The 16,003-nt window shown below is 40.9% G+C and overlaps 1 protein-coding gene across 3 annotated transcripts in view; it reads right to left on the reverse strand.

Annotated features, from left to right (window-relative positions):
- The window catches only part of CREB5 (cAMP responsive element binding protein 5), a 422,757-nt gene that overhangs the window by 367,602 nt on the left and 39,152 nt on the right, over positions 1 to 16,003 (reverse strand). The gene's annotated exons all lie outside the window — the stretch shown is intronic.

Consider the following 16,003-nt stretch of genomic DNA (forward strand, 5'->3'; position numbering starts at 1 on the left):
GAGTACCCTACCAATAGTTTGTACTCTAAGTGTCCAGGTTATCTGAGTGCAATTACCAGTCCCATAACATACCAATTATATAATCATATGTGCCTCTCTTTCCAGAATAACACTGAACCTACCTCAAAGAGTTGTTCTGACACTAACAACTATGTATGTAAAGTATTTTCATAATATCCAGTACACAGTAAGCACTTTATAATAGTTATTATCATAAGGCATGCATTCAAGAACTGCATAACTGGGTCATTCAGGAGCCCTCATGGTAGTATTTTCAAAAAGTTTAACAATCTCTTTTTAAAAAAATAACTTGAAACAAAAGTAGATGCAGCATGAACAACTGTATTGTGAACAAGTTAGATAATCCAGATGAAAAGATGAAAAGAACAAATTCCTATAAAGACACAAACTACCAAAATGACTCAAGAAAAAATAGAAAATCTGAATAAACCTGTAACAAGTAAAGAGATTGCATTAGTCACACACACACACACACACACACACACACACACACACACGAAACTTTCCACAAAGGAGAGATCAGGCCCAGATGGCTTCACTGCTAAATTCTACCAAACATTTAAAGAAGAATCAACACCAATAGTTCATAAACTCTTCCAAAGAATAAAAAGGAGGAACAATTTCAAACTTATGCCTGATATCAAGGCAATCAACAAGACAAGGATATCACAAGAAAAGAAAATACACATCAATATTTCTTATGAATATAGATGCAAGAATCTCCAATAAAATACATGTTGGGATTTGCAACCCAAATCCAGCAACATATAAAAAGGATTATACACCATGACCATGTGGGATTCATCCCAGAAATACAAGGTTGGTTTAGTATCTGAAAACCAATTAATATAATTATCAAAATCAATAGAATAAAGCATAAAAACTTTATCAATGTCTCCATAGACACAGGAAAAGCATTCACAAATCCAACAGCCTTTCATGATAAAACACTTCAAAACCTTGGAACAGAAGGGAATTTCCTCCATCTGATGACAGCTGTCTACAAGAAAAACACACATACACACAACAAAAATCCTACATTCAACATCACATGTGTGTAACACTGAATGTTTTACACTTAAGCTCAGAAACAAGAGAAAGACATCAAATCTCATGACTTCCACGTCACTGAAGGTTCTAGTCATGGCAATAAGGCAAAAAAAAAAAAAATGAAATAAAACGTATCCAGATTGGAAAGAACCCAGTAAACCTATCTTTATTCACAGATGGCATATTCTGGTATATGGAAGAAACCAGGGAATCCTTCAACTATAAAAGGAAACTATTAAGACTAATAAATGTGTTCATCAGCCTTGTAGGATTCAAGGTAATATACAAAACTCACTTGTGTTTTTATACAACAGCAATGAGCAATCAGAAAATGAAATTAAGAAAACAATTTTATTTGCAGTAAACATAATATAAAATTATTGAGACTAAATTTAACAAAAAAGCACATGACTTGTACACTGAAAACCACATAACATCATTTAAAAAGCTAAAGTATACATAAATAAATGGGAAAACATTCATGAACTGGAAGAATTAGTATCGTTAGGTGGTAATATTTCACAAGTCGATTTGACATATTCGGCACAATCTTAGTCAAAGTTTCAGCTTTCTTTTTTGCAGAAATTGGCAAACTGATCCTAAAATCAATATGGAAACTCAGTGGACCCATAATAGCTAAAACAAATCTTGAAAAGAAACAAAGTTGGAAGATTCACGCATTCTGATTTCAAAATTCATTACAGATCAACAGTAATCAAGACAGTGCAGTACTGGCAAACAGACAGACATACAAACCAATGGAATGGAACTGAGAGGCCATAAATGACCCTTATATTTATTATCAATTGATTTTCAAGAAGGATGCCAAGATCTTCCCATGAAAGAAAAAAACAATCTTTTCAACAAATAATGCTGGGACAACTAGATACCCATATGTAAAAGAATAAAGGTGGACCCCTAATTCAAAATATATACAAAAATTACCTTAAAATCAACCATAGATCAAAACATAAGAGATAAAACTAAAAATTCTTAAAAGAAATTATAGACATAAATCTTTACCTTGGATTTGGCAAAAAAAAAATCCTTAGATATGAAACTAAAAGTACTAGCAACAAAAGAAAAAATAAATTGGATTTTATCAAAATTAATTTTTTGTGTGCTTCAAAGGACACCATGAAGAAAGTAAAAAGAAAACCCACAGAATGGGATCAAATATTTGCAAATAATAGATCTGGTAGAGTCTAGTATCCAGAATATATACTAAAACAACTCTCAACAATAAAAAGCATATAACCTAATCTAAAAAATGATTTGAATAGATATTTCTATACAGAAAATATACACCTAGTCAATAAGTACATAAAAATATAGTTGACATCATTAGTCATTAGGGAAATGCAAATCTAGAGCACAGTGAGATACCACTTCATACCCACTAGAATGGTCAAAATAAAAATGACACCTGAAAAATGTTGGTGATGATTCAGAGAAGTTAGAGTCCTCATATATTGCTGGTAGGACTGTAAAATGGGGCGGTTACTTGGGAAAACAGTTTTGCATTTCTTCAAAATGTTAAAGATTTACCATATGACCCAGTCATTCCACTCCTGGGTATATACCCAAAAGAACTGAAAACATATGTTCGCATAAAAACTTGTGAATTTGTACATCGATGTTCATGGCAGCATTATTTGTAATAGTCAAAAAGTGGAAATAACCCAAATGCCCACAACCAATGAATGGATAAACATAATGTGATATAGCCATACATTAAATATTATTCAACTATAAAAAGGAATGAAGGGCTGATAGATGCTACGACATGGATGAACCTTGAAAAAATTATGCTAACTGAAAGAACACAGATACAAAATGTTATGTATTGTGTGATTCCATTTATATGAAATGACCAGAGTAGGCAAACCCAAATAGACAGAAAGTAAATTAATAGTTACTTAATTGGGAGAAAATAACCAGGGGTTATTGGGAGAAAATAACCAGGAATGACTGCTGATTGATAGAAGGTTTCTTTTTGGGGTGATGAAAATGTTCTAAAATGAGATAGTGGTGACAGTTACACAATTCTGTGATCACACAGTACTAAAATACACTGAATTGTGAACTTTAAAAGGGGGTATTTTATGGTATGTGAATTGTATCTCAATAAAGCTGATATTTATATGTATTTATATAAAACTACAAGTGGGCTCTCTACATTGTACCCCAGCTTTCCTGCTTGAAAAATGACAATGGATTTACATATCTTCTGAAACAAAATCAGGACACATTGTGACATGAGAATTTTCTGCTTTTAATTTATTTAAATGAAAAAGTCTACATACTCAATCACATTCAGGAAGTCATTTTACAAATATCTGTTGGGAAAGTATTACAATGACATGAAATTAGAGTTGTCACAGAAAATCCTAGAGGTACAGCTTCATGTAAATTAGCCATCAGCTCACATCAAATATACATATTTCGTTACTCAAAAAACACACCCTAATTTATAGACTTCAGTCATGATGAATTAATGGAAAATCATGACTACCAACAGGCTTTTATGCAGGAGAATAAATACCATCTATTTTCTACTCTAAACTCAGAGTCTGAAGATCTAACCAACATAAATGCTAGAAAAGGTACCCATCAAAAACTGCAGGAAACAGATTTTGTCTTGCTGGTGGGTGTCTAATATAATAGGCACTCCATAAACATTTGGTGAACAAATATGTGAATTCTCCCACCAAATCCTAGGTCTTCTTTCTCGTCTCTGTCTTTCCTTTATACTCCTTCTCTGGTGACTGTATCTTTACTTTTCTTTTTTCCAGAGGCAGGGTCTCACTCTATGGCCCAAGCTGGAGTGCAGTGGTGCCATCACAGCTCACAGGTCATTGCAGCCTTGAACTCCTGGGTGCAAACAATGCTCCTGCTTCAGCCTCCCGGGTAGCTGGGACCGTAGGTGGGCACCACCACACCTGCGAAGTTTTTGTGGGGATTTCGTTTTGTTTTTTTGTTTTTTGTTTTTCATGTCATTGGTGGAGACTCAAGTCTCACTATGTTGCCCAGGCTGGTTTCCAACTCCTGGGCACAAGAAATCCTCCTGCCTTCTGAGTAGCTGGGATTGCAGGCACAAGCCACTGTGCCCCTCACAAGATCTACCTCTTTTAACCTTTTCTTCCACTCCTTTCAGGCTTTCTTCTCCTTTTCTCACTACTTTTCTCCCCTCTCACTTCTTTCTTTTTCCCCCCTTCCCCCAACAACTGCCCCACAACTCACTAATGAATAGCTGACCTTTACAAAGCATTTACTGTGCAAAATGGCCTCCCTTTAATCCTCACAGTAACCCTACTGATGATGTTCTTTTTAACCCGCCTGTCTTATTTATTGCCAATTCCTATGTTCTTTAGAAGTCTTCTTAGCTATCACCATCTTCATGACGGATACCCCCCTGAAGAAATAATTAGGAGACCCCCTTGTGACTTTCCATACCCTTTTGACCTTACCCTCCTGAAAGTCACTGGAAGGCAAAACATACTAACATCAGAGTTAAAACTTCAGGCTCTGGAGTCAGACTCCTGGGCTTCAATCCTAGTTCTGCCACATACCAGGTATGTGATTCAGGGGTCTTTGCCTCATCTTTTTGTGCCTCAGTTTCCTCATTTGTAAATTATGGGAAATAATAGCACTAGCATGTATGTCATCGGGTTATTTTGAAGTTTGAATCAAATGACATGTGTAAAGCAATTAGATATGATATGTATACATTTATAGGTAAGTATCTTCCCTTTAACCCTCTCCCTTTTGCCTTTTTTCATTTCTGTTCTTTCTGCAAACTTTTATTTCCTTTTATAAACATAATGATATTAATATGATTCCCTTACACTTGTAAAATATGTAATCCTTTTCAAAATTCTTCTTCCTCAAAGCAATTCCGGGAAGTTGGCGAGAGAAATGATTTTATAGAGCCATCAAATGTCTTATACGTCTCATTACAGTAGTGGGAGGGTTGCAATCAGCAGGTAGTGATGTTGGTGCCAGTAACAGAAAATGCAATGGCAGGACAGGACCTGCAGCTGTAGGAAAATCATTAGCCTCAAAGTCCTCTTTACGTCACTCATTTACTTCTCTGAGCTTTGTTTTCCTCATCCATAAAATGGGGATAATGATACATACTTTGTAAGACTGTGGTGAGGATTAAACAATATATATGAAGCATGTGTTCAGCACCAGAAACATACAAAACACTCAGTAAACATTAATTAATGACAACAGGACCGCACAAGGGCAACATGACAGAGCCGGTCAAAGGCGAGGCCAGCGTAAACCCAAGTGGGACTCTCTGCCTCCCCCCACGTCATCCCGCCTTCCCACCTGCACACAGCCTACTCATGTTTCCAGCAGACACATCAGCCCATCCGTAACTGTGTATCCATGTCTGCCATCTGCCTCAGGCTGAAGCAAAAAGAAAGAAAGTAGGGGAAGAGGCTGAAGTGCAAAACAGGGGATGTAGTAACCCATGAGGCAACTCATGATGACGAGATTCCAAACCTAAAATCACCCCATGGGCCCTGTCTTTCCATGACCTAATGAAGAAACATCAGTGCTACCTGACTCTAATCCGACAACCAGCCTCACTTTTCTCGGAGGTCTTTGCAAAAGGAAAAAGGCTCCTCTGCCTGATCCTTATTTTCAGTGCTTTCCCACTCTTGCAACCCAGAAGAAAAGACGGCAACATGAAAACTCAAGTTCTGACTGATCAAACAGAAAAACTGGATAACTGGACAAAGACTGAGACAGGTGGTGTGTGCAGAGGTGGCTGAATGGAAGCTCTGAAGAGGGACACTCCCCCCCTACACACACACACACGAGCATGGCCACCACTAAGCACTCATGTTGAATTTTTCTGGAAGATAAAAAAGGCCAGTTTCACTAGGGCGTTAGTAGATGGTCACTGGATGGATGTGGGGAGCAGAATGGAGGCTCCGACAGCTACAGTCCATCTTGGCAGGGAGAGCGACAGGGTGTGGGTGTCCTGTCATCAGATCTGCAGGACATCAACCCAGCCCATTACATCAGCAAGAATCACATCACTCAGGGAGCAATACAGGCCAGGCCGCCCAGGGTTATCCCGCCCACAGTACAGCATGCAAAGCCTTGGCCTTGGCTTCTCCTTTTCATGGTTCGTGCAGGACTCTATGGGAGCCATTCCCAAGGCCCTGTGTCTCAGGCGCCACCCAAATATTGCATTTATGTCAATTCATTTAATTCCCACAACACCCCTTCCAAGAATACTATCACATTCATATTTTAATAGTGACTAGGTTGGGCTCAGAGAGTCAAAGTCATGGACCAAGATCACACAATCGGTGTGATGAAGGTGGGATTCAAACCCAGGTCTGTCTGAAACCACAGCGCATATGATTTTTTTCAACAAACTACATGACGTCTACAGTAACTTTGGGACCCCTTTCTTGACACAGCCCTTTCCTGCCAGCCTATATTTGCAATTACATAATTTCAATATTCAATAGTAGTAAAAGGCCTTTTAATTCAATAATAGTGGCTAGGTATATTGGCTCACACTTGTAATCCCAGCACTTTGGGAGGCCAAGGCGGGTGGATCACGAGGTCAGGATATCGAGACTATCCTGAACAACATGGTGAAACCCCGTCTCTACTAAAAATACAAAAATTAGCTAGGTGTGGTGGTGAGTGCTTATAATCCCAGCTACTTGGGAGGCTGAGGTGCGACTCACTTGAACCCAGGAGGTGGAGGTTGCAGTGAGCCGAGATCATGCCACTGCACTCCAGCCTGGCAACAGAACAAAGACTCCATCTCCAAAAAAAAAAAAAAAAAATTAACAAAATTCAATAATAGTAAAAGGCTTTTTCTTAAATGTTCCTGTAAATTTACATCCAACTTTACATAAGTTTGAACTGCTCTTTGACATGCTCAAACCACCACCCATGTCATGCATATTTGCAATCCATGAAGCTAGGCCCCAGTTCTTCCCATCTCTTTTGGAAATGGTACCAAGCCACATTGTGAATCACAACCAAGTCATCAGATCCAAGAAATCTGAGGTGACATCTCCTGTACACCCTGGGGTCTTAGTCTGACTGCCTGTTGGTGCCCCCACCTCCTCATGTTGGGCTCCCATTGCAAATCTCTCAACAGGACTGTTACTGGCACAGGCTCCAGGTTAAACCTTTTCTCAATAGGGCTGGCCCAAGATTCTGTCCTGAGACAGGGGCAAACCCAGTTCCAAGCCTGCCTACCCCCCACAATCCCACCTTAGCAAGTAACCAGATCATATTCAGCTGACAACCAGGACAAGATGGATATGGTCTCTTTGTTTCTCTGAAAGCCAGTCTTCTACAAACATAAACTTTTCTGCATGTATCTAATATACCCAAGCACGTCAACATAAAATCCAATTCCTGGAATTGTCCACTGTCAGAAATTTCTAATTCATTTTATTTGCTTTTTGTCTAGTACCTTCTCACATTTTTTTTAAAAAGTGTTAAAATTATTTTTGCAGAAAGAGAAAAGCTATTTTCAGGTCAGCTACTCTCCAGATCCACTAATGTGTAGCAACTGCCTGCCCCATGCAGGACACAGGGGAGGAGCTCATCCCTCTGCTGATTTCAGTGACTTGTTTCTCAGCATATACAAATTTAGGTCCTTAAGATGAACAGGCCAGTCCCAAATCCAGCAATGGGAAAACTCATAATTGTAGGTGCTATGGTTTGAATGTCCCCTTGAAAATTCATGTTGAAATTTAATTGCCATTGTGGCAGTATTAAGAGGTGGGACCTTTAAGAGGTGATTAGGTCACGAGGGTTTCATCCTCATGAATGAATTAATGGCATTATCACAAGAGTGGGTTAGTTATCATGGGAGTGGGTTCCTGGTAAGGTACTATCTTCAGCCCCATTTTCTCTCTGTCTCGAGTGCTCTCACCCTCTCTCACCCTTCTTTGCCAGGTGATGCCCTGTGCTATGTTAGTAAGTGGCAGAAAGGACCCCAGAAGATACCAGCACCATGTTCTTGAGCTTCCTCAGCCTCCAGAACCATGAGCCAACTAAATCTTTTTTATAAATTACCCATCTGTAATATGCTGTTATAACAGCAGAAAATGGACTAAGACATAAGAGAAAGCTTCAATCAGCTTTACAGAGTAAAAGCTTTACTCTTGTTCCGACTGCAGCCAAACCAGAAGGGGGTGTGCCCAGGCACAATTCTGTAAAGAGGGAGCAAGAATAAAATAGGTGAGGTCTGTCACCCATATTTAAGAAAGACCTGCTTACCTGTCCGGTGAAAGGCATATGACCTTTAAAAAGGATTTTTTATTTACCTAAGAATTTCACAAAGACTTTGAAAGTACAGCACCATCCAGGGCTCCTTTCTGGAGAGAATTATTGTGCTACCAAAAGGGTCTTTAGAAGAAGCCTCTTGGCTGGAGGAGTAGTGCCCCCATTAGCAGGCAATCCATCACAGTGAAGCCCCTCCCCACTCACCCACTGCCCCCTCAGCCAAAGACCATTGTCACATGGCTTTCAATGCCCAGTCCATAACCGTGAGTGAGAGCATCCAAAGCAGCACAAGAGAGATTTGTTTTCCAAGAGCAAAGGAAACAAACTAGGAGACAATTCTCCGAAGACTGAACCTTCACGACCAGCAAATGCCTGCTGGAAATTTATATGCTGTGAGTGTAAAAGCAGTGAAATTCGATAATCTCAAAGCCACAGATTTGTAGCTTGCACTTATGTAAATATTTATGGATTCTTTGGGGGAAAAAAATCAATCCTCTCAGCCTTTCTCTTTAGTACATGCTTCAGAGGGAACATTTTTTTCCTCTCCAGAGGAGGATGTAAATTCTAGCTATGGCTTAGGAAAATTAAGTCAGCAGCCTGCCTAAGCATGATCTAAAGTCCATTTGTAATTTCACTCTAAAAGATGATAGCACATTCTCTTCCCCAATACCAGTGAGAGCACAGAGAAGACACGATGGTCCCCTCTGTGGCCTGGCCTCAAGGGGGACTGAGGTTAAAAGTTGATCAGGTCAGTAACCCTTCTCAGACAATAATTAAAAAAAAAAAAGAGGAAGTTATCCGTCCATTGTCTGTCATTACCAAGGAGTGAAATGCAGGCAGATCTCTACCCATATCCACTAGTGTCGGCACAAGCACATACAGCCTTTCACCTAATTCTCTTGGCCAGAGCTATGGACAGTAGACTGTTATCAATCTCCTTCCTGCTTTCTCCCCTCTCTCATTCCTCCTTCACATCGTCCCCTGGGAGATCGTCCTAAAATACTGGCTTTACTGTGTTTAACCCCCACCCTTTTTTACCCAGCATTCCCCCAGAAGCATCAGAGTCCCAAGGCGCAGTCTTCACTTTTGAGTAGGACGGTCCAGGTGCTCCTCTCTGCAGCTTTGACTGCTATCCCCTGCCAGGCTCCTACCTATCCCTGATCCTGAATATCTTGCCAACAACTGAGCTTACCACATACTTATAGGATTTAATTTACAAACAGCATTTTTCTTATGCTAGTCAGCAGTGCCCTTTCTCCCTTTTTTTTTTTTTAAGATGGAGTCTCGCTCTGTCACCAGGCTGGAAGGCTGGAGTGCAGTGGCACGATCTTGGCTCACTGCAACCTCCATCTCCCAGGTTCAAGTGATTCTCCTGAGTAGCTGGAACTATAGGCATGTGCCATCATGCCCAGCTAATTTTTGTATTTTTAGTAGAGAAGGGGTTTCACAATGTTGGCCAGGTTGGTTTTGATCTCTTGACCTCGTGATCTGCCCATCTCAGCCTCCCAAAGTGCTGGGATCACAGGTGTGACCCACCGCACCCAGTCTCTCCCTTCTATGTTTAGTAAAATCTTGTTCTGCTTAAAGGCTTCATTCGAATGCCATCATGAGGAAATTTCTGAGCCTCCCAACCTCACCCCTATTCCACTCCCACATCATCATGATCTGCTCTAGTTGTCCGATTCCTCCAACAGTAGGAAACTTTCTCAGTCTGTCCGTCCATCTCCACAGCTCCTGCAGTTTGGCTCAGGGCTTCCACATGGTGAGCATTTCCAAATGTGTCTGGGAATTGGCAGGTGCCTACTGATACGTGAATGATTTCAATGCCTCAAGAGTAAACGTGTAACTGATGACTTGAAGCAGGTTTCAAGTGTGGCTTTGCCGCCTTCCACTTCTTTTGTCAAAAGCTGTGTTAATAACCTCTGTTCATTATTTGATTAAAAAAACAGAAGTCAGTAGAGGTACCATGTTCATGCACGTCAGGGAGGTGCTCAGATCCCACTCTGCACAATACAGGGGAAGCTCCATTTGAGGACAAATGAGGGGGTGTACTGAGGCCACCATAAATTCACAACTTTAGCATCCATGTGGAAGCGGATACCAGTATACTCTTCTCTCCACTGCCCACCACCAGCCCTGGGTCAAAACACATTTCATGAGAATGGGTTGGATCTTCTAAGTGATGACGTTACTGTTCACCATGGCATACCAACTCAACTCAGTTCTTTCGAAAAAAATTTTTATATGAATAATAGCATCCCTAGAAATAATATTCACTCCAGTTGGATCTGGGGCCCTGGGACAAGGACTGGCCTTAGCATCAACACCTGCTTTCACTGAAGCAAGCGTCATGTAAATAAGGTGAGGGTGGAGCCATGGGTAGTCGGTCAGTAGGCTCAGGAGAAGGTAAGGGATCCACAGGTGCTAAGAGGTGGCACCAGGGAGCAAGTTCACAAACAGAACATGGACGAGGAGGAAAACCGGAAAAGAGAAGTCTTGGGAGAATACCGTGAGGAATGCCAGTAGGACAGCAGACAGCAGAAGGACAGATGCTGCTTCACAGGTGCCTCTGGAGCCACACTCAGGCCAATCTGGTGCCCCAGTAAGAACAGCTGGGCCATTTTACCTACAACTGCAGCAGCTTTCGAAGAGGAGGGCATATTGGACAGGAATGACTTTGAATAGAAGTTATGAGGAAACTTACACAGGAATAAGAATTGGAGGAGAGTCTCTTTCAGGTAGCAACTAGTTTGGACCAGAGCCTCTTCCAGCAAAAAGGTTTACAAAACCTGTCACACCCCAACAAAGTAAAGAGGCCAATATTTTCATTTACAAAGATTCTCTTTTGTTTTATCGCAATGGGCTTGGAGTCAGTTTGCACCTCTAGCAATTTCGTTGGTGATGTTAAATACCAGATATATCTAAAACAGTAGCACATAGTAGGGCAGGCCCTGCTTCAACGACCTTGGGGAAATCGTTCGGGTGTTTCATTTTGTTTCTTACCATGATTGGAGGGGTGCTATGGGCATTTAATAGGCAAGGGTCAGGGATGCCAATTGACTTGTCATAGGCAAGGCACCCCTGCCCAGCAGACACTTGCCTTGCACTCACCCACTTAACTCTCAAGTGTCATTCACGTAGAGGAAACATACATTTAAAATGCTATGAGAAGAAAATTCAATTTTATATGTATAAACTAAATGTGGGTTGTGTTGTTGTTGTTACTGTTTTGGGACACGGTCTCACTCTGTTACCCAGGCTGGAGTGCAGTGGCACAATCATGGCTCACTGCAGCCTCTACTTCCCAGACTCAAGCAATCCTCCTACTCCAGCCCCCAGAGTAGCTGGGACTACAGGCGTTTATCACCATGCCCAGCTAATTTTGTTGATTTTTTTGTAGAGATGGGGTCTCACTATGTTGCCAAGGCTTGTCTCAAACTCCTGAGCTCAAGCAATCCTCCCACCTTGACCTCCCCAGGTGCTAGGATTACAGGTATGAACCACCGTGATGCCCAGTCACTATTTGTATTTTGCATGATTTTAAGATATACAGAAATTTTCAGAACTGCAACATGGAAATTAAGAGAAGATTGTTATCTGGTTTAATTTAGAAACTTCTGGAGAGTTACTCACCATTTGGGAAAATTCGTGTTGCCAACACAAGGCACTCAGGTCGGGCTGCACATTCAAAGCTGTGAATTCCCCTTCATGGGGTGATTGTCCCTTCCTTCAGTCTTCCAGTGTGGCGGCCTGGACTTTGCATACTGAAACACTGTGCTGCTTTCCCCACTGGCCTCACCCCTCCTTGATCCATTCTCTGTCTTCCTCTGTCCCACTCTCTGTGCCAGCGTCTGAGCTCTGTGGACTGAGTGCCCCAGGCCTTTTCCCTCTGGTTTCCAGCTTTCTGCCAGTAAGAGGCAATGGAAAGAGACCAGAAGGTAAGAGAAGAGAGAGGCTGAAGTATTCCTTCTCTACCCCATACCTTGCTGCTTCCCTCCCCTCTTTTAGCCCCAGCTCTTGTGGGGCTCTGGGAACACGATTCCCTCCCCTGCTCCTGCAGGCCAAGGGATGGTAACAGCTTCCAGCTGTTCCTAGTGCGTGGGTTCCTCCTCATCCTCAGCTGCATCCCCTAATCCTGCCTTCACCTTCATTCAGGTGTTTACAGTTAAACTCTTTTTACCATGCTGTTTCCTATCAGGACCCTGACTGATACAAATATACATTATTTTATTAAAATTACATTTATTTCTGTTATGTTACATTTAGGGCATTTTTTTATAATCATGTGTCTAGGGTGGGTTTTTTAGTCTGTAAAATTCATTGTAAAATTGTAATGATTTACTATAAAAATATTTATCATGAAGAATGATTTGACTCTGATAGGGTTTGTTTTTAATCTATAAAACTCATTGAAAAACTTGTAATGGTTTATTATAAAATATTTGTCATAAAGAAAGACCATTTGAATTAGATAGGGCTAGTGACAATGAAGGCATGGTATGGGGAAACACAACTGACAAACTACAGAGTGCTGAGATTCTGCAGTGATGCTAACATCCTCGACAGAAAGAAACTGCCAGTCTAAGATGGGCTGGTGTGGCACTGAGATAAACCAATAGATGATGCAGAAAAAGCAGAGTCCAAACAGGGACCTTTCTCCCTCGGCGAAAGGAGCTGGCAGCTGAAGTTAGTACCATGCAGAGTGACGCATTGTTGTTAATATGTATATGTTCCAAGTGAATATACTTTAAAATGCAGTACCTGCTTGGGAAACCCTATGGAGCTTATTCAAGAATGTGAGCTCAGGGATCACTTTTAAAGTAAGGCAAGTAAATTGCACATAAAGCCAACCCACCTTTACATTCAAGTTCCCAGGACCCAGGATGCAGGGACCAAGTTAGCAATGCTCTCTAGACAATGGTACCTACATACAGATACTCCTGTAGGACTGCAATACTTCCGCGCACACGCGACCTTTGGTTCCCTTGTCCCAACTCCACTGTATATCTACAGGATATGTGCTCGCACGTGCACACATACACACACGTACCATGAAACCTCTAGGCAGATTCAAAACACACTATTTGTAAGCTACAACCTCACAAACCAGCTTCATTCAATAATAATTTTCCAGGAAAAAAAGTACATATAGATATAGAAACACACACACACACTTTGGCAAAGGGAAAGAATGGAACCCCAGAAAAGTGGCTAGAATCCAGACTCATTATAAAATACCAGAACAACCTGGGCCTTACTTGTTTATGCCCAAACCACAGACTTACAGAAAGCCTAACACAGCTGGCATAACTTTAGATCTGAGGACTCTTAGATGCCAGCCACAGTATAGAATAGCTAATTATTCTAATAGCCAATCAAGTTATTGTAATGAATGCCAACATTAAGGAGGAGTTCTTCCAGGAGGAGGATTACCAAGCAGAGACCCTCCCTCTCAACCATAATTTCACTTCTATTTCCCTTTGAGCACCTCACACTCACTCCACAGACACACACCACAGACCCCTTAAAGTTTTTCGGATCACGCTAGTGCTGGAGTACTTGTGACATCGTTTACATCTGTTACAGCAACTTAAAAATCAGTAACGTGTTTTACCCAATTCACCTTGACTTGAGGCACAAAGAGCCAGGTTCCCCTCTACAGACCTAGAGTTCCTTCTAGACTTGCAAATGGCCTAGAATGGTGGATACTCGCCACGTATCAGGGCGTCCTCTGCCTCCAGGTTGTAATGCCATAAGGATATGCATCTACTTCATCACCAACCACTCCAAACACCCCATCACATCAGAAAAAAAGTTACTATTTCAAAAAAAGACATGAATTGCAGAGGATCTATGTTATAATCCATTGTCTACATTTTGCCAAGACTCGAGACAAATCTAGAAATCCAGTGTTTATCTCCAGCCACCCTGTGTTTCTCTTCTTCCATCCAGGACCCAAAAACAGAGAGCAGTGGTGTAAAGTTGGGACAGGTGGAGGACCCAGCCAAGTGGACTCGGCTCCCATGGTAATCCATTATCTGGGGAAAATTACCGGTTAACGTCAACCATTTGAGTTGCTGCAATGACTCTTTTCTAAATCTATGTTGGACATTTCCTAATTGCATATTTTCTTCAGCGTGAGACATTGCAAGTTTGGTAAATTATCTATTTCAATATTTTGCATCATGTGTGAGTCAAGCATCCGAATGGCAGTTTAGAACAGCAGGTATTGCACTTTCACACTGGGATAATTTTTGAGATCTTCCAGGCTCTTCCTGCACTCGCTGTTTCTAGTGTTGTATTATGTAAAGCCTTCAGACACCCATGATTTAAAACCCAGCTAGGCAAACTGTAAGTAGCCTTGGACTTTTTATTATCTTGGTTCAACAGAAAGCATCAGAATCATTATTATCAGTCGCAACAGGATCCATCAATCAAGTAGCAGCTATTATGCTGACATTCTCCTTTGTGAAGAAAAGACCAAAAATAAATAAGTAAAGATAAAGAAAATTTAAAGTCATTAGCAACATCCATCGATTCTCCAAAATAACAGCTTCTCTCGTTATTGTAGGGAGCGCATGATTTTATTCCAGTGGTCCAAAGGAAGTCCAAAGATTTGATCTCACCACTGATCTAGCAGCTCTCACAGAATAAATCCTTAAAGTCTGACTGTTCCTAAGTCTAAGGAAACACAGCAGTATTTGACTCTATTTCACTGTGAAGTAAAGGATGGGAGGGAGATAGGGGAAAGAGGAAAGATTGACAGAAACCTTTTTAGGAGAGACACAGTTATCAACTTTGGTCAAACCATTTTAAGCAACCGATGAAGTTTTTTAAAAAGTTAACGAATCTGACATTGACATTAGGAATATTCTTCTTTGAGAGGCCCTTGAGTTATGATCTCAGGTCCCCCAGAAAAGGATCCTAACACTTGATTTGGTCAAGCAACAAATACAAATTGCATAGTCATAATATATGAATGTAATTGACTGGTTTTCCACTGTTAGAGGTAACCAAAAACACAGTAGGTATCATTGAGGTTGCAAGACAAAATATAAAGGAAAATCACTTACACACGTGGAAGTAACCATGCAGCTGCCAAACGTGGAATATGGAAGAGAGGAGGCCAGGAAAGGACCCTAGAGAGCTTCGAGTTCTATCTTAAGCAAAACAACGGGAAGTTGACAGGTCACACAGGGAAGGTTTAAGTGTACAAGAATAGGAGTGAAAGCGACAATGGAATCAGGTAACAAGAGACAGCAAAGGTAGAGGAGACACAAGTGAGCTAAATCACCATCTTTCAAAACAGAGACTTAAGAGATGTTACAATGGCTAATAAATAAAGACACAAAGACAGAAGCACGTTACTGAGTTTAGCAGTAACTTCCAAAAACAAAAACAAAACAACAATTTAGAAAAGATTGCCCTTCGTGAGTGGTCAGGGGAAATGATACTATTTAACTTAAGTTCTTTGGCATATGATTTACTTTGCTTCCCCACACACATATTACATGGAAGAGGAGAAGGGGAGAAGAAGAAACTTGGCCAAAATGAAAAAGAGGGAAATGCCGTTTATAAACGGTAAGAGGGGTTGGTAATGCTTATAAATTGATTAAGGAGCCAGAGTTTTAGTTCTGCCTCATCAAAC

Source organism: Aotus nancymaae, unplaced genomic scaffold, assembly GCF_030222135.1.
Source record: "Aotus nancymaae isolate 86718 unplaced genomic scaffold, 86718_ANA_hifiasm-v0.15.2.pri h1tg000025l, whole genome shotgun sequence".
Classification (NCBI taxonomy): Eukaryota; Metazoa; Chordata; class Mammalia; order Primates; family Aotidae; genus Aotus; species Aotus nancymaae.